Genomic DNA, 20,397 nt, shown 5'->3' with positions numbered 1-20,397 from the left:
ATTTCTTAAATCCAAGATCTCCTTGATTGGAACGTACCCCGTTACATTACACACCACTAAGAAATAGAAATGGTTCAAGTGAAACTATGATGCCACCAATCTTTTTTTTTCCAAAATATTTTTATTTTATTTTTTAATAATAAATTTATTTTTTAAAGGTGTTCAATTTGCCAAAATACAGAATAACACCCAGTGTTCATCCCGTCAAGTGCCCCCATCAGTGCCCGTCACCCATTCACCCCCACCCCCCGCCCTCCTCCCCTTCCACCACCTCTAGTTCATTTCCTAGAGTTAGGAGTCTTTATGTTCTGTCTCCCTTTCTGATATTTCCTACCCATTTCTTCTCCCTTCCCTTCTATTCCCTTTCACTATTATTTATATTCCTCAAATGAATGAGAACATACACTGTTTGTCCTTCTCCGATTGACTCATTTCATTCAGCATAATACCCTCCAGTTCCATCCACGTTGAAGCAAATGGTGGGTATTTGTCGTTTCTAATGGCTGAGGAATATTCCATTGTATACATAAACCACATCTTCTTTATCCATTCATCTTTCGATGGACACCGAGGCTCCTTCCACAGTTTGGCTATTGTGGACATTGCTGCCAGAAACATCGGGGTGCAGGTGTCCGGGTTTCATTGCATCTGAATCTTTGGGGTAAATCCCCAACAGTGCAATTGCTGGGTCGTAGGGCAGGTCTATTTTTAACTCTTTGAGGAACCTCCACACAGTTTTCCAGAGTGGCTGCACCAGTTCACATTCCCACCAATAGTGTAAGAGGGTTTCCCTTTTCTCCGCATCCTCTCCAACATTTGTGGTTTCCTGCCTTGTTAATTTTCCCCATTCTCACTGGTGTGAGGTGGTATCTCATTGTGGTTTGATTTGTATTTCCCTGATGGCAAGTGATGCAGAGCATTTTCTCATGTGCGTGTTGGCCATGTCCATGTCTTCCTCTGTGAGATTTCTCTTCATGTCTTTTGCCCATTTCATGATTGGATTGTTTGTTTCTTTGGTGCTGAGTTGAATAAGTTCTTTATAGATCTTGGAAACTAGCCCTTTATCTGATACATCATTTGCAAATATCTTCTCCCATTCTGTAGGTTTTTTAGTTTTGTTGACTGTATCCTTTGCTGTGCAAAAGCTTCTTATCTTGATGAAGTCCCAATAGGTCATTTTTGCTTTTGTTTCCTTTGCCTTCATGGATGTATCTTGCAAGAAGTTACTGTGGCCAAGTTCAAAAAGGGTGTTGCCTGTGTTCTTCTCTAAGATTTTGATGGAATCTTGTCTCACATTTAGATCTTTCATCCATTTTGAGTTTATCTTTGTGTATGGTGCAAGAGAGTGGTCTAATTTCATTCTTCTGCATGTGGATGTCCAATTTTCCCAGCACCATTTATTGAAGAGACTGTCTTTCTTCCAGTGGATAGTCTTTCCTCCTTTATCGAATATTAGTTGACCATAAAGTTGAGGGTCCACTTCTGGGTTCTCTATTCTGTTCCATTGATCTATGTGTCTGTTTCTGTGCCAGTACCACACTGTCTTGATGACCACAGCTTTGTAGTACAACCTGAAATCTGGCATTGTGATGCCCCCAGCTATGGTTTTCTTTTTTATTTTTTTTATTTTATAGTTAAATTTTTTTAAAATTTTTTATTATTTATTTTTGATAGTCACACACACAGAGAGACAGAGAGAGAGAGAGAGAGAGAGAGAGAGAGAGAGAGAGAAAGGCAGAGACATAGGCAGAGGGAGAAGCAGGCTCCATGTACCAGGAGCCCAACATGGGATTCGATCCCAGGTCTCCAGGATCATGCCCTGGGCCAAAGGCAGGCGCTAAACCAATGCACCACCCAGGGATCCCTGGTTTTCTTTTTTAAAATACCCCTGGCTCTTCGGGGTCTTTTCTGATTCCACACAAATCTTAAAATAATTTGTTCTAACTCTCTGAAGAAAACCCATGGTATTTTGATAGGGATTGCATTAAACATGTAAATTGCCCTGGGTAACATTGACATTTTCAGAATATTAATTCCATGAGCATGGGATATTTTTCCATCTCTTTGTGTCTTCCTCAATTTCTTTCAGAAGTGTTCTATAGTTTTTAGGGTATAGATCCATTACCTCTTTGGTTAGGTTTATTCCTAGGTATCTTATGCTTTGGGGTGCAATTGTAAATGGGATTGACTCCTTAATTTCTCTTTCTTCAGTCTCCTTGTTAGTGTATAGAAATGCCACTGATTTCTGGGCATTGATTTTGTATCCTGCCACGCTACCAAATTGCTGTATGAGTTCTAGCAATCTTGGGGTGGAGACTTTTGGGTTTTCTATGTAGAGTATCATGTCATCGGCGAAGAGGGAGAGTTTGACTTCTTCTTTGCCAATTTGAATGCCTTTAATGTCTTTTTGTTGTCTGATTGCTGAGGCGAGGACTTCCAGAACTATGTTGAATAGCAGTGGTGAGAGTGGACATCCCTGTCTTGTTCCTGATCTTAGAGGAAAGGCTCCCAGTGCTTCCCCACTGAGAATGATATTTGCTGTGGGTTTTTCATAGATGGCTTTTAAGATGTCGAGGAATGTTCCCTCTATCCCTACACTCTGAAGAGTTTTGATCAGGAATGGATGCTGTATTTTGTCAAATGCTTTCTCTGCATCCAATGAGAGGATCATATCGTTCTTGGTTTTTCTCTTGCTGCTATGATGAATCACATTGATTGTTTTACGAGTGTTGAACCAGCCTTGTGTCCTGGGGATAAATCCTACTTGGTCATGGTGAATAATTTTCTTAATGTGCTGTTGGATCCTATTGGCTAGTATCTTGTTGAGAATTTTTGCATCCATGTTCATCAGGGATATTGGTCTGTAATTCTCCTTTTTGGTGGGGTCTTTGTCTGGTTTTGGAATTAAGGTGATGCTGGCCTCACAGAAGGAATTTGGAAGTACTCCATCTCTTTCTATCTTTCCAAACAGCTTTAGTAGAATAGGTATGGTTTCTTCTTTAAACATTTGATAGAATTCCCCTGGGAAGCCATCTGGCCCTGGACTTTTGTGTCTTGGGAGGGTTGATGCCACCAATCATATGATGCATCTCAATTTCAGAAATGATAGCATGTAAATAAAAGGTATGTTTTAGAATTGATAAAATGTGGTAGGTGTGTATAGGACTGTCTTCCTCACTATATTGCTAAATTGCTGAGCTCTGTCATAGAACAAATGACTCAATATTGTATCCCTAACATCAAGTGTGCCGTTTGACACATAGAAGATTCTTCAGTAAATGCTGGTTGTAGCATGCCCCCTAAATGAAGATGCAAACTGTATTTGTATCATTAGCTGTACTTTCTTTGCTTGGACTTTGTTCTAGGATCACGACTGATAATGTGTAAGGTACAAATAAGGGATGCACAATCATAAGATCCAGACTTTCTTCTTGTACCACTTCATGACTTTCATCCAGGAGTAGCTGTATTTGCAGGCTGACTGAGCGTGTATGTATGTAGTTTAATTTTAATAGACATGGGAAGACGCTGTTCCTAAATCAGCCATTTGTTGCCCAAAAAGCTCTCTTTTAGGTAATCCTTCCCTTGTAACAAAATGTACCTTTTCCTGAGGGGAAATCTCATCAAGCTTTAGCAGGTAGAACCATTAAGGGAATTAGTTCACTAGGTCCCTCTTCCACAGCAACAAATAATAGCCAATTTAAAAATAGTTCTGGTAAAATAGAATCCTTCCAGTTTAGTTTTAGCATTGCCCAAGAAAGGCAGATTTTGAAGAGAGGTTTCAGGGCAAAGGACGCTAAGAGGATACTGTGGGTAGCAATTCAAGAGGCAGAAGCGGAGGCTGGCCAGGGAACAGCAAGGCAAAGACATAAGAGCCTGGGATCAACTGGAATGTTCTCTCTGGGAAATATGTGTGTTTATTTTCCCTAGTCCTTTTCTTCATTTCTGTTAAACACTTCTCTTCTGCATCCCTGCCATTTACACCTGTTGACCCTAAATGGATGCATATTGCTCTTATTCCTTTAGCCCTTTTCCTTCCAATGCCTCCATCTTCTCTTTTCCTCTCTAGATCCTCATTCCTCAAACTTCTGTATGTTTTCTTTTATTTCATATTAGTTTCCTAGAACAGGGACTCTACTGGGGAATGAAGCGCATATCTTCCCATGACGTACACAACTCTGGAAGGATTCTGCTTCTTCCTCAGCCTGAGCGTCATTGTTGCCTGGGTCAGCTTGAGTGCCATGGGCCATAATTGAAGTAATATGGGCAGTAACCCCTAAAATCAAAATATGTCCTCTGAAATATGTGTTTCCCCCCCTTTTCTTCTATATACTTTTTTTTCTTTTTGTCTCTACAGATATGACTAATTGGGCTAAATATGTCCTTCCATGTCATATACTTGGCTTGAAATATTGTTTTTGCACCTGTGTGTGTTGTTTTTCTCTCCCATATTTAAAGCAGTTAAATAAAAAATACCCTGTTGCTTATCTCTGGCAGCCCTATGTATCAGCCATTACCTCTACTTAGGGAAAAGAGTCCTGATGGATGCCTCAGATGTGGCCAGGAGAGCGCACCTGCCCACGTCGTGAATAATGCCTTGCCATCGTATGACACCTTGGACTTAGTCTAAATGCTTTTACTTGTATTTTTCATTTTTACCACTTCCTTATGTAGTTCAAACTTAGGACATTTCTGGTGCCTTTTTAGTCATTCACTTTTGTCTTTTCTAGCTGTCATTCCATTTCTGAATAGCATTCGTATAGTTTTTATCACTATAATTCTGCATAATCAAACCAGCAATTCTGAGAATTTTTTTTATTTTAAACTATATTTCTTTCAAAACATATTCCATTACCCCACCTCTATAACTTCCATTTAATCTTTGGGAGTTGAATTACTGCCAACATGTCTTACAGAGTTATCCCCAGTAATTTTATAATCATAGCTCTCCTAATGTGATCACTAGGCAAACACTCTCTGACTCCTTTCCTTTCATTCTTCTCTTGACAAGGCATCATCATCCTCTGGATAATTACGGAGTTTCTTTTTCTTCTGTCTTTCCTTCAGAGACTGCTTCTCTTCACCTCTCCCCAACCCTAAGCCTGACATTTCTCTCATACAACATTTGGGAATCAACAGCTCTTACTCTGATATTGAGAAGTCTTTTTAAAAAAATTATTTATTTGAAGGGGGCAGGAGAGGCAGAGGGAGAGGGTGAGAGAATCTCAAGCAGACTCTATGCTGAGCATGGAGCCCCACATGGGGTTCAGTCTCACACCCTGAGATCAGGACCTGGGCCAAATCAAGAGTCAGATGTGTTTAACCAACTGTGCCACCCAGGTGCTCCTCATATTGGGAAGTCTTTTGAATATTCCTCCTCCTCTTTCCTTTCCTGTGCCTTTCATTTCTCCCTTTCTCAGATATTAATTATTCACTCTCTGTGATACCTAAAATTCTACGACGGCCCTCAGAATCCCTACCAGCTGCTGTATTTGCCATACACAATCTTCTCTTCAGTGGAGAAGGTAGGCCTGTGGCTGTGATGGGCTAGCACCACTCCATGCTATGGTTAGGTGATACTGCAAAGGGAATTTTGTAGATGTAATTAAGTTCTAATCAAAAGGAAGATTAGCCAGGTGTGCATGACTGTCAGATAAACTGGTCAGAGGAATAGGAAGCACCACCAGATAATGTCCAACTGTCCTTGAAGAGAGTGTAGGAGAGGACCATATGGCAAGAAACTTTGCACCATCTTTAGAAGACAAGAGTAAACCCCAACCAATAGTCAACAAGAAACTTGGATCTCAGTCCTATAAATGCCAGGAATTGAATTCTGCTAATGACTACATGAGCTGGTCTGGTTCCCACCTTGATTTCAATCCTCATAGACCCTGAGAAGAAAACCCAGCTATGTCATGACCAGATCTCTGACCTACAGAATAAAATAAGTTAGAGTTTGTTATACAAAAATAGAAATAAAACCCCAAAAGTATGTCCTTTTTCTCTTTGTCCCTTTGCTGCCTCTCTTTCCTTTATGACTATAATTCCTGCTTAACCTAACTGCAATTTCTTGGAGATAAAATGCCTTGAATCTAATAATCTTCAACTTTTCCTTTGGGCCTATGAGTGTTCCTCCACTGTGATCCTCACTGTGACTTTATGCAGTCTTTCTACACCTCCAGGAATGTGCGTATGTTTCAATCTCCAAAGTAACAGACTTAGTCTGTTTCACTTATTTGCTTTCCCTCATCAGCAACATTCCTTTGCCATACTTCTCATTAGTAATCAGAGTGGCATTCAAGAGCAAGCCAGTTGTGATGAAATACTTTGTGATGCTCTAGTGAAATTGATTGATTCATTTATTTACTCATTCATTTATTTTTTCATTCAACAGTTAGAATATCAACCTAAAATGTCAGATAATCTCCCGGGCACTGTTATAAAAATAAAAAAGACCTACATTTTGGTTCTAAGCAAGTCATGTTATAGTAGAAAGAGGGTGGTTGTGAGAATCATATAAAATATTAAATGGGATGTTTAAATTATGCACATTTAAAGATATTAATACTTAGAATAAGATAGTTACATACACATAAGGAACAAACACTTTAGGCATTTATGGAACAAATAGAAAATCAGTTTAAGAGAAAAATGGGGGAAGAATATGAATCCAACATGTTTTATTCCTGAAAATATCAATTGGTGTTTTGTCTTTCTTTGAAGCAGTTCTTCACTGTCATGTTTTAAGCAACTGTTAACCATAGAGCAGTGTATCAGGTATTCATGAATGATTATAAGGGGTGGGGCAGGATGAAGGGGCACTACTTTGCCCTTTAAAAGCATATACTCTATTCTGCATAGTGACTACATTGCCTGTCCTCATGACTGATTCTATAGAGTGTCTCACCTTGTCCACATAGACAGATATTTTTGTGGGTGCAACAGTCCAGGCACAGACTGTAAGCAGAGAATTGGTATGGTAGTGGTACATCATTATGTCATTTTGTCAACAAGTACAATTTGACCTGCAGCATCCGGTATAGGCAAAGGGTATGTAAATTATCATAGCCCAAGGATATGCAGTAAAGCATGAAGTTAGCAGAATGGATATCAGTGAATTGGGGTAAGAAACATTGGAGCCTGAGCAGAAAGCAAATATATTTCATATGACGAGTATGAATTTTCCATGGAAATGAGAAAAGAGAATTCCTAAGAGAACTTATTTTCCTTGTCTATTTATTTCTGCCCTGTAGGAAGATGATAATGGGAAATATTTTAATAACATTGTAGGCTTAACAAAGGCAGTGCTATTTTTGAATGATAATATTTTTTCTAGAGTCATAAACATAACCAATATCTCACTTTCAGAATATGTGCATTATCTTGAAATCGGTGTGGCCATGATGTTTAAGTGCCTGAGCGCTGGGTATGCAATGAGAAGGCAGTACATCAATGTTCAGATATTGGTGCCCTGTAGTATAAACTGGCTCGTCTCATATCTGTGAGAACGTATGAAATCGCTAGACAAGAAAAGGTCATTGTGTGCAGCACATGTATCCTAGGTAACAGTTTTTATCTGAATCTTCATTCCTTAATTATTCCGTGTTAGAATTGCTAATTCCTTATTGCCCTTCTAACCTATGTTACCAACAAAAGTTGGCACAGTTTCATTTAGGCAATTCTAAAAATCTAAAAATACATCTCAAATATTGCTATAATAAAAAACCATGATGAATGTTTTAAAAGTCCTAATTTATGAATCATTTTATGTTTTATTTTTTCAGTTTTTATTTATTTATTCATTTTTTAGGTTTTTATTTATTTATTCATGAGAGAGAGATAGAGGCAGGCAGAGACACAGGCAGAGGGAGAAGCAGCCTCCATGCAGGGATCCCGATGTGGGACTCCATCCCGGGACTCCAGGGTCCCACCCTGAGCCGAAGGCAGGCACTAAAAGGCTGAGCCACCCAGTGATCCCCTTATGAATCATTTTAAATGACCAAGTTTCAGTATGAAAAAAAAATTTTTACAACCTGCTGAAATTGGATGTAATTAGGATCTGCTCCATTAAAAGTTGCAAACAGACTGAAAATCTTCATAGACATGTAATCAGGATGGGATTCAGAAAGCCCCAACCCTGTTACAATAGTTGCCATCCAAAACAGAACATTAAATGGAATAATTTCATAGATAAAAGCTAATGGTTGAATTGGGAAGGAGTCTCCTTATCAATTTTGATTTATACAGAATCAATTTTTAACATGCACTTCATTTTATTTTGTTTGGTATTGAAAGAGACCTTAGATTTTGTTGTTCACAACATCAAAATATTCTCATATGTAGTTGTGTGTATGCCCATACATGTCCACATATGCAATTACATACACACGTATAAATCTCTTCTTATACATGCCTGAAGAAATTTCATTCTTCTCCCTATTCAAGTACTGACTATAATTGGTTGCCAGATGTGTTTGTCTAGGCCAAAACTTCTGCTGAATATCTAGACTTGTCCCTCTTGCATCTTAATAGACAGCAAGGCATCCCACAGATATCTGAAAACACAAGTCCTAAAACAAACTCAAGGCATCTTCAAGTCTACCTGTCTTCCAGCGTGCCTTATTGAATGAATGCTATCATCAACAACTATGCTTCTCATCACAGAAATTCAGGAGTGTCTTAGAAACACTCATAATCAAAATCTGATGCCTATCAATCACCAGACTCCCACAATTTTCCCTCTGAATTCTCAAGTATGTCCTCTCTTTCTCATCTTTACTTTGAATTCCTTAATCTCAAGCTCTTTGCATGTTTAAACAGACTATTTTTCTGGATTCCTCATAAACCTTCCTCCTTTTAGGCCAAGTTTCATTCACATACCCTTCATATGGCGTGCTCTTATTAAAAGCAAATCTTAAAAGTCAAAATAATTATATCTACTCTTCAGTATCTACACAAGAAAATTTTGCCTCATTAAGAGGTCATACATAATGCTTCATAATTTCTCTTTAATATTCCATATTCAACTTCAGCTCCTAGTATTCTCTCTTGCAGAACTTGTTAAGAAACAATGACTAAGGAACCACAGCCAACAGACAACAACAAAATCTAGAAAGGACAAACTAGAAACCACTAGCAAAAGGTAGTTATAAAACAAACCGAATAAACAACTGAATTAAATGAAAATGCAATAAATATTCCAATTATGACTTGATTACGTGTCCTCTATAAGACATGTTACATATAAAGATGGAGAATGATTCCAAGGAAAGAATGGAAAAAAGGTATGTGAGACCACCACCAAAAGATTTTGCATACCATGGCCATATTGATATATGTCGATATTAACATGTAAAATTAGATGAAGTATATCTTAAGACAGAGTATTTCTAAAGGTAAAATGGGACATTTCCTGATAAAAGGGAAAATTAGGATGACATAGTAATCTTAAATATGCATGCAACTAAAGAAGTGAACTTTAAAATACATGAAGTGAAAACAGACAAAGCTAAAGAGAACAGGACCATGGCTTTTAAAACCATTCTATCAGTAATGATTAAACAATTTGACCAAGAATACGATGGAAGAGGCAAGTAACATTGTCAACTAATGTGACAAAGTTGACATTTGTAGACAACTTCAAAAAGAATAGGAGTATAACATTTTTTTAAATGTCCATGGACTATTTTCCAAGACAGATCATATACTTGGTCATAAGTCTCAATGTGTTTCAAGTTGAAACCTTAACAGTATGTTCTCTGATCATAATATAATTCAGTAGATATCAATTACAATCACTATAAAATAGCCAAATATTTAAAAATTAAGAAACTTCTAAAAAAACACAAATAAGCCTCAAGGGAAATTTAAAATATTTAAAACTCACTAATAAGATAACTGATAGATCCAAATTTGGAAGGATGCTTCTAAACAAGTGAAAGGGGGGAAATTTAAAGATTTAAATGCCTATAGGATAAAAGAAGAAAGCAATAAGTCCATGATCTAAGTTCCCACCTTAAGAAGTGTTTTAGTCTGCTTGGGCTGCCATAACAAAATACAATAGACATTTTTGGGATAAAGGAAAGAAAAATAAGAAGTTGAGAAAATATTTTAACTCTTAGCTACAGTAACATATTTTGTCTTCATATTTAAATAATCTTGTCAATTGATGACATCCATAGTTCAGCATACAGGAAAAATCAAATCCTATTCATAATATATTCTTTTTCCCAGGTTAATCACTGATGACATGTTTATAAATTATTGTGTATTGTACTTTAATAGAAAATTCAACATTTTCCCATTCTAATAATGCTGCTTAATATAAGGAATCAAGAGCCACTCATTTTTTTTTTTTACCATTTTATTATTAATAGGTATAGACCACCTTTCCTGAGCACTATGTAATCAGTCTCTATATTATCCGAGGCCAAGAGAATGGATATTTTTGAAAACAGTATCAAAGAAAGACTAAACTTGAATTTTCTTGGAGAGGAACTTAAAAGTATTCTTAACAGTTATCACACAAGAAATGTTCCAAAAGATTGTTCCTTGGGCAGGTATTTGTCAGCTAAATTAACATTGTCTATTGTACAATAATGAAACCAAACCCCCCAAAACTATATTTGTTGGAGACAATCTATAGGGAATCTCCAAAAGAAGTTGCTCCAGTCCAATTAGCTGCCAGACCACAAGCCATGGTCATGCCAGATGGACCATCAGAAGGAGGCCCCTCCCCTGACCCCTTAAGAACAAGATCAACGATTGTCTCACGATCCTTTCTATGGTTTTGTTTTTTAACCTATACTTTTAAAAGATACTCCTATCATCCAGTCGTGGTATTCCCCACATCTTTATTCTTGACAGTCACCAAAGAGTCTACCAATACCTCAGATACTGGTAAAGTTGAATAATAGTTATCCAAATTAAAATTACAAAGCCACTGGTTATTCAAGAAAGATCTTTTTTTTAAGGATTTTTATTTATTTATTCATGACAGACACACAGAGAGAGGCAGAAACATAGGCAAAGGGAGAAGCAGGTTCCCTGCGTGGAGCCTGATGCGGGACTCGATCCTAAGACCCTGGGATCATGACCTGTCCAAAGGCAGACACTCAACCACTGAGCCACCCAGGTGCTCCTTAAGGAAGGTCTTAGCATATATCTGTGTTTCAGTCACCAAATGTTTGGTTTATACCAAATGTATTAGCTCCTCAATGTCTAGAATCTTAAATTCTGCTTTGTGACTACCATTAAACAATATATTTCAAAAATGTGATCATTCAACAGTAAGAACAAGAAAGTCCAGCAATTATAGAAATCAAGACTATTAATATTTGACATACTATCATGAAATATGGAGATTCAGTGAAGATCTGGAATGATCTTGTCCTCTTAAAATAATGGACCATCCTCCATCTTAGGCTAAAGCATAACCAGAAGTAGGATTAGAATTAAGAAATGTAATCAAAACTACATCTTGCAAAAATGTATTATGATTTGCAGAAAAGATAAATTGTACTAAGCCATAATGTGCAACACAAAGTATCTTAGCATTTTCAACTATATGGATGGAGCTGGAGTATATTAGGCTAAGAGGAACAAGTCAATCCTGAGAAAGACAAGTACCATTTTCACTCATGTGGAATTTAAGCAACAAAACAGATGGCCATGGCAGAGGGGATATAAAAAAGAGAGGTAAGCTTAAGTTACTTTTAAAACTGATTATCAGAGCCATTCTATTACAGGAAGATCAGAGCAATACTAACTCTCCACATTAGTGTTTTATGTTTCAAAGTTTGCAGGTTTTCAAGAGAAGTTAACTGTTGAGAAACTTGCATAGTTAACATATCTTGACCAATCCCTTCCCAATAGAATTCTTACTGATTTCAACCTAAAATCAGCCTGATACTTCAAGTAGCCTTAATATCTCTTCCCTTTTAGATGTTATTGAGGCCCTGTGAAGATAATATTATTTTGTAGAGCAAATTTATTGAACTCAGCTTCACATGGCCAACATGTTTTCTTGGTGGCATTTGCCTGGTAAATCTAATATTAAGTAATTTTAGAACAGATATAATAATAACAGTAGTAGAAGGCCAGGCTTTTTCTTGACTAAAGATGAGATAAATGCATAACCTAATGAGGTAAATGTATAACCTCATCATATATATATATATATATATATATATTTTTTTTTTTAAGATTGTATTTATTTATTCATGAGAGAGAGACACACACACAGGCAGAGACATAGGCAGAGGGAGAAGCAGGCTCCATGCAGGAAGCCTGATGTGAGACTTGATCCTGGATCCCAGGATCACCCCCTGAGCCGAAGGCAGATGGTCAACCACCAAGTCACCCAGGCATCCCTAACTTAATCATATCTTAATTAATACTCTGATCCTCATACTAAATTGAAGAATTGGGAGGATTAAACCCCAAATATTGAAGTGAAGTTTACCTGTCTCCCTTACTGTCACACAAATGAACGATCATTCATTTTGTTTGAAAAAATTCACTGACCCTGAAAGTCCTTAAAAATACGTAAATGCAAACATTCACAGAAGTTTTCCAAGACTTCTTAAAGTAGCTATGAGAACTCCAACTATAGTAATGGAATGTCATAGTATAGATTATAAATGGACTCTAATGTTGTTAAGCCTTTAAGATGGACTTACGGGGTGCCTGCATGGCTCAGTTAGTTGAGTGTCTGCCTAAGACTCAGGTCATGATCCCTTTGTCCAGGAATTGGCCCTGGGTCAGGCTTCCTGCTGGGTAGAGAGTCTGCTTCTCCCTTTGCCCCTACCCCTACTCATGCTTTCTCTCTCTTTCTCAAATAAATAAAATCTTTTTTAAAAAATGGACTTACCCTGTTTGGGTTCCAAAGATGTAACCATTAGAAACACAAAGAGAAGTCTTTGAATTTTCACAGCAGGTTATAGTCATTATTAAGTTAATTTGTGTGACACTCCAGTGAGAGAAGTAAATACTGCTACCTTTCTTGGACAAATGAGGACTGTGAGACATAATGAAGGCCAAGTTTCATTTCTAATATATTGTACATATTTTTTGAAGTTTTTTTATTCATTTATTTGAGAGAGAGAATGAGCAGAGGAAAGGAAGAGAGAGGGAAGGAGGACTCCCCACTGAGCAGTGAGCCCTACATGGCGCTTGTTCCTGAGGAACCTGAGATGATGATGACCTAAGCTGAAGGCAGATGCTTAATTTGACTGAGCCACTAAGGTGCCCCTCTATTGTACAAATTAAACATTTTTTTCTATCCCTCATCCCAGCCGTCTTAAGAGTAAGCATAGACTCTTGCAGTATTGTTATTTGTTCCAAACCATTAATGTTTAAACACAGAAGGGAAGTTCACAATGTCTAAAACAACAGTCTATCAGTGAGAATGGTCCCATTAATGGGATTTTAATACGTTTTATTTGTAGAGATCAATACAAACCCTAGTTTTCCAGTTCAGCATAAAATACCATATAAACAAACTGCTCAATACACATAATGGCTCCTGTAGTGGCAAAACAGTTCATCATCCAAGAAAAGAAAAGGTCCCTCCACTAAGCTACCCCCAACAATTGCCAGTTAAGCTTTATAAAATAATAGTTTCTGATTATAAGCTCATATAATAAAATACCTTTCCCTGATTTTCTTTTTTTTTTTCATTCTTGTAACAAAACAGCAATCAGAGAAATTGGGTTGGCACAGAGTATATGCAGGGCAGGACTTGATTTTGCTCTGATAAATTGTATTTACCAGCATCAAAATAAAATATTTTGTGCATTTTACACACATTACTTCATGTGCTACTTATAACGATCCTGATAAAACCAGAGCAGGTACTATTCTACCTATATACAAACAGAGAAACTGAGACAAAGTGCTTCTGCTACTTTACTGAAACAAGCAAGTATTAGTTGTGGTAAGAATTCATGCCTTTGACCCTAGGTAGTGTGTCTCCAACACACAATTGCATCTCATGTCCAGAACATTCTTTCCAAAGTTCAGTGGCCACAATTCTTAGTAAAACTTGTCTTGGTAAAAATAAGCCTGTGATCACAAAATATGAATAGAATATATTAGTTTAAAAGCGAAACTTTCCAAAGACTATTGTCATGCTAAAGATATCTCTTACATGTAAATGTCAAAAGTTTTAGGTCACTATACTACCTTTTAGATGTACTAAATGCCACTTTAAGGTTTTTTTTTTCCTAAAGATATAACTTTGATGCTATGAAGATGTTTTTTCTTCTGGATTTTAGATTTCCAGAAAGGTGATATAATTCCCTTTAAAACATTCACATGATTTTATATTCTAAGCTAAACTTCTGTGTTTCAATTTTAGCAAAATGGGTCATCCTTATTTTACCTGAGGCAAGATACTATCACTTCATCACACCCTTTAAAACACATTTTAGTTACGCTATCATAAACTCTTAGTAATATGAGAGTTCATGGTCTCACATCTCTAATGTACATCTGAACCAGCTCTTCTTCATCAGACAACATGATTTTGAGTAATGAATGGGGTCCGCTCTTCAAAGACACTCATTTTGACAGATTTTTTTTTTTTAGAACTAGGGTATAAAACAACTAAGAGCATTCATTTAGTAACTGATGTACTTGAATTATTAAATATGCCTCTTACCTGAAGTCTCCTGGCATGTGTTCCACATTTAAATAGGGCTACAGAATTAAGCTTAGGTATAATAAAATAGAGTTTAGCAAGTAAATATATGACTAAAATATTTTTAGCTGTAAGAGGGAAAAGAAAATATTCTAATAAACAGGATAATAACTGGCTTTTTACCTTAGCTAGAAGGTTAATAAATAAAAGCTCATAAGAACAACTAGCAACGAATGCATTGCCCATTGAAGCAAACCTCAGAAGATAATGATAGTAAAAATAGCATTTATCAGATATGTTCATCATTGTTCTTAGCATTTTACATAAACTCTCTCATTTAATCCTCACACAGACCCCATGAGGTAGTCAGTCTTACCATCTTATTTTATAGTGAGAAAATGCAATGAAGTTTGTTTTAGTTTGTTAGGGCTCCTGTAACTAAGTACCATAGATTGCATGGATTAAACAAAAGAAATATATTATTTCACAGTTCTGAAGGTTAGAAGTCTAAGGTCAAGTTGCGTCAGGGTTGGTTCTCTCTGAAGGGTCTGAAGGAAGGCTCTGTTCTAGGCCACTCTCCTTAGCTTGTAGACAGCCATCTTCCCTGGATGTGTCTCTGTGGGTCTATATTTCCCCTTTTTAATAAGAACACCAGTCATGTTGGGTTAGGACTCACTCTAATAACCTGTGTTTTTGATTACCCCTATAAAGATCTCACCTCCAAAATGTTATGTTGTAATATACTGGGGATTATGACTTTAACATGTGAATTTTGAAAGGATGCAATTCAACCCCTGACCTAATTCCTCTGTAGTTTTTTTTTCCTCTGTAGTTTAATTCAATAAATATTTTGAGCCTCTACCATGTGCTAGAAAGTATACACAGTATTTGGGAGAGAAAGAAATCATTCCATGTTATCTGGTAAGAGATAGGGATGTGTTATCTGAACCCTTCTGTCCTCTTCAAGATGAGGTCAAGACTGACCTAGCTGTCTGGATTCTGACAAGGTACCAGAATAGTAAAAAAGCTCTGTGGAACCAGAAGTATAGAAAAGAGTTCCAACCAGGAAATATGGGTGAGGTAAGTCAAAAACTTAAGAAAATAGGAGTCCAATGCCTAGAAAGGCAATCACCAAGGTAGAGGTAGGACCCTTTGAGACCCCAGTGAATGAGGCAGAGGTCAGATAAATCGAGTTTTGATCAAATAGAACTGAAGGGTCTCTGTAAATTGGCTTAGAATTTAATCAGTTGGCAATAGTGACAAAAGCTGAATGATGACATAATTTATCCTCCAAACAGAGGCATGTTTTGGAACGAAAGAGGGTGCTATAAAGAGGTCAGTGGGAAATACAGGCACAAATTGATATTGTTTTAGGTAACCAAGGAAGAGTGGTCACCTTAGACCACAGGAATGTTATGATTGGGAGGCTGACCCCAGTTTTGAGATCCAAATAGCTTTAGAAACAAGAAAACATAAAATATAATTTAACTTTATGAGCATAGTACATCCTACATATGCACAAAGACAGGAGAGAGGAGGGAATGACAAATAGTGAACAGGACCACAGAAGAAGCAACATTTGAGTTAGGGTTTTATCGATAGATTACAATTATATCTATGAATAAAGATAAGGAAAGACTTTCAAGAAAGAGGAACTAACATGTGAAATAGTATGGGGGCAGCAAACATTAGTTTTAGGATCTCGCTTTTATTTAACAAATATTACTTAAGTACTTATCCCATGAAAGATTTTGGTCAAGACCTAGGAATCAGTTATTAACAATATGGTGTTAGTGCTGACGTTTTTTGGGGGGGCGAGGGGAGAAAAAGATAGCCAGTTTGGAAAAAAAATGTTTCATTTTTATTAATATTCAAAGGAAGATATCACTGGTTCCTTTATTGTTATCTTTTAAAATATACTGTATTCATCTTCCATTATCATAAATGCTTAATAATATTAGAGGAACATATACTGGGACACCTGGGTGACTCAGCAGTTGAGTGTCTGCCTTTGGCTCAGGGCATGATCCCAGTGTCCTGGGATTGAGTCCCACGTCGGGCTCCCTGTGTGGAGCCTCCTTCTCCCTCTGCCTATGTCTCTGCCTCTCTCTCTCTCTCTCTCTCTCATGAATAAATAAATAAATCTTAAAAAAAAGGAACATATACTATCACATCTTTAATATATGTCTAAATCAGTCTCTTCCACCAGACAAAATGATTTTCAATAATAAATGATTATATAATTGGTACGTGTATGTGATGCCTAGAAAATAAAGAATAAGTATACACAAAGTGTGAGCAGCTTGGGCTGGCATTTTAAATGGGGTGGTCATGGTATTTCTCTAACTTTAGATGGCCTCCCTTCTCCACACTGTAGCTGTTTTGGTCTTTTCATCATAGCGACCTGGTAATTTTAGAACATGAAGAAATAAGAACAAATTAAATGATTTCCAGTGCCACGCTTTGCCCACAAATTGCAAAACACAGTAATATTTAGGTTTTCCTAGTCTGCCTTATGTGTTCTGCCTAGAAGGTGTGATTTCAATTGTGCACATGGCCCTCTCAGCAGAACTGGTATTCCTCATTCATGTTTGGTAGCAGAAGACAGATTTTGTTTGTTCGTTTATCGGTAGCCGAAAACAATTTTTCTGCAGGAAAATTCCCAGGTGACTCATTTAGAAGATGGAAGGCATGCTTTGGCCTTTGATTAAAAATATTTAGAGGCACAATTTATAGACTCATATCAGAATCAAGCCAGTAGCCTGAACCCATGGCAAAAAACTCTATTAGATTAGTTCACCCGAGATCATTTATTTTTTCCTTCCCTCCTTCCCTTCTTTTGTTTCTCTTTCCTCTTAAGCTCCTCCCACCCTTTTTGCTGTCTCCTGTTTAGTTAGTATATTGGGGAGATCAGCATATAATAGCAGGTCTAAGGAGAGCGTTTGTACAAAGTATTCATTCTACCTTGAGACAAATGTAGTGATATTTGAACTATTTTATGGACTTTTAATTCTACTTTAGATAAAGGCCCAGTGACATTAAATGGAAAAAGGACCATAGTTGTTCTACCCTTCTCTGTTCCTTTAAAAGGAAAGGTGGTAGCTGAGGTGGTCAGTCTTCGTGTGGGGGTTCTCTGCAGGATCGCTATGAGTGGTCGCAGGGATTTCCGATGCCAATGAATTTCTGAGGAAGGGACAGCCAGGAGACCCGGCAGGACTCAACTCCTGAAGGGTCATGGATGGCAGGTGGAAAGCTTACATGCTGGAAAAGATGGGAAAACAAGGAAAAGTTTAAATCTCCAAGGAAACAATAACAGATTTTTATTGTATTTTATTGTTTTAAGATTTACTTATTTATTTGGGAGAGAGAGGGCATGAGAGTAGGGGGAGCCACAGAGGGAAAGGGAGAGAAATCTTCGGGCAGAGTCCCCACAGAGCACAGAGCCCACTCTGGGTTCAATGTTGGGCTCAATCCCAGGACCCTGAGATCATGACATGAGCTGCAGTCAGGAGTCCAACACTTAACCGACTGAGCCACCCAGGCAACTCACATTTTGATTTTAGAAAAATTCTCTTTGCATATAAAGAATGCATTAGAGGGATAATTGTCTATTTAAGGAAAAAAAAAAAAAAAAAACAACTTTGAGTAGTGGAAAAGAATGACCTATCCTAAGACAAGGGTGGTGAAGAGGGAGAGAAAGTGGTAGATTTGGAATTTGGAACTATGCTTTCTTCCACTTTCTGCCACATCTTACAGAATGTCTGGCAATCAATGTCCTTCAAGAAGTGCAATAGAATTTCTAGAATTTGGGTAAAAATTCTGGGGGAAACTGGTAGTGAAAGGTTTTAAATATGGCCCTCTTTAAGCTCTTTTTACCAAAGAATAAGATTTGGGTTTTATCATTCATTTACCAAGTTATATGGGCTTTTCCCATAAATAACCATTTGCTTACATGCACACGAGCAATTATCTTTTTTGCTCTTTAAGTCAATCATACAGGTAATTGGACGATTCAAGCAAGAATTAAGAGCAAAAACATAAGGTGAGACTTAGATCTATGTAGTTTTTCTCTATGTGTTCATCCCCTATCACTGATGTGACCCTGCCAAAATGTATCTATATTTGCCTGATTCACAAGTGTTTTTAGAGGGATCTTTCAGCTCTGCCAATTAGATCATAAGTTTTGGTTTCTGGGACCAGGCAAATAGACTGTAACTGTGTCCTGACCAGTGTGCTTCTTTTCCTTATTTTTCCTCCTTTTCCTTTTCTTTAAGGTTTGAATGAAAGGAAACACCACTTTAATTTTGCTATTGACTGTCTGAATAGATGTTCATGCTTGTCCAGTTCCTGTTTAACTACACAGGAAAGCTTCTCTCAGTACTATCTCTACAATCACAGCAATGGTAACGTGGCCATTGCACACGGTTTTATGTTTTCATTATTTTTTCCGCACCTAAATAATGTGTCAAGAGTTCTAATACTTCATGAGCAGTATTCTGTAAATTATAGTAATATACTGTACTTCTTTGACCTTTTCAATATTGTGTGATTTGGTTGGCTGGCCTCTCTATTTATAGCTCTGCTGACTAGAGGGGCAGGATGAATATCCTGCCGCTAATGAAAATATCATACATTGAGAGAGAGTCAAATGATGATACTGTCTTGGGCTAGATGACCATATTTCACGAGATATACAGCATTAGGCATTGCAATTCTGATAAATCATTCTACTGACAAAAGGTATAATGAGATTAGAAAATAGCCAAAAATTAATTCATTTACTGACAAGGTTTGTACCCCATCTAAGAAGAGTGTGAACTTTTAACAAAATCTCATTAGAATCCCAAGTTTAAAGTCACATTCTTTTTCATTCTCTGTCAATACTTCAGGTGGTACATTTGGTATTTACATTAGTAAGTATGGTTAAGAATGATGATGGAGAATTTTCTTCTATGGCCTTAACAAAAACATTGATCAGATTACACTTACTCAGGCTATCTTTTGGAATTTTCAGCTTGGTTTTGCCTTTTGAGAATAAGGAATGCATTCTTCGGGTTTTACATTAAATGGTTTTAATGATAGAGATAATGTAGTAGAAAACACCCTGAGAGAATTGTTCATATCATTGTCTTTTCGGCTACATGTGTATGCTGACTCATGCTATGTTGCCTGCCTGAAGAATACTTAATGGCATTTCTAATTCTCATAGGCTATTCATGAAACAAATCATATCATTGTTATTCAACTTCTTTCAGACTATGCTTTTACCTTTCAGGAAAGGGAAGGAATATATAAGCCATTTTTATCCCAACAGGGAGGACCTCCTCTGTGTCAATTTGCGTAGCTACTCTGCCATTATTTAAAAGTAACTTTTGCCCTGAGAACACTGGAAGAGAAGATGGGCTCTTGCAGTCCTTGTTACTTTGTCGTGATCCATCAATACGTGCAGGAGCAGGCCTAATTAATATAGTGACCTGGTTCATTTCACAGGCATCTGAACTCTGCCCCAAGACATCAATGCATCATCCATAGACCAAACTTTGAGAAACATGGCCCTGCACACCTCACTCTGTTCTCAATAGCTTTTTTTTTTTTCTTTTTTGCATTGTAAATGAAGAGCTTTCACTTTCAAGGAGACCAGCAACCTCCCTTCTGAGAAGCAGCAGAGATCTGCTCTGCTGTACAAGTTCATTTTCAATTAGTGTCTTGGATTTACTCATTTGAAAAGCTTATGGGAAGCCATTATGTATTAAAGG

This window comes from Vulpes vulpes, chromosome 16 (genome assembly GCF_048418805.1).
Source record: "Vulpes vulpes isolate BD-2025 chromosome 16, VulVul3, whole genome shotgun sequence".
NCBI lineage: Eukaryota > Metazoa > Chordata > Mammalia > Carnivora > Canidae > Vulpes > Vulpes vulpes.
This window is presented reverse-complemented; position numbering follows the sequence as displayed.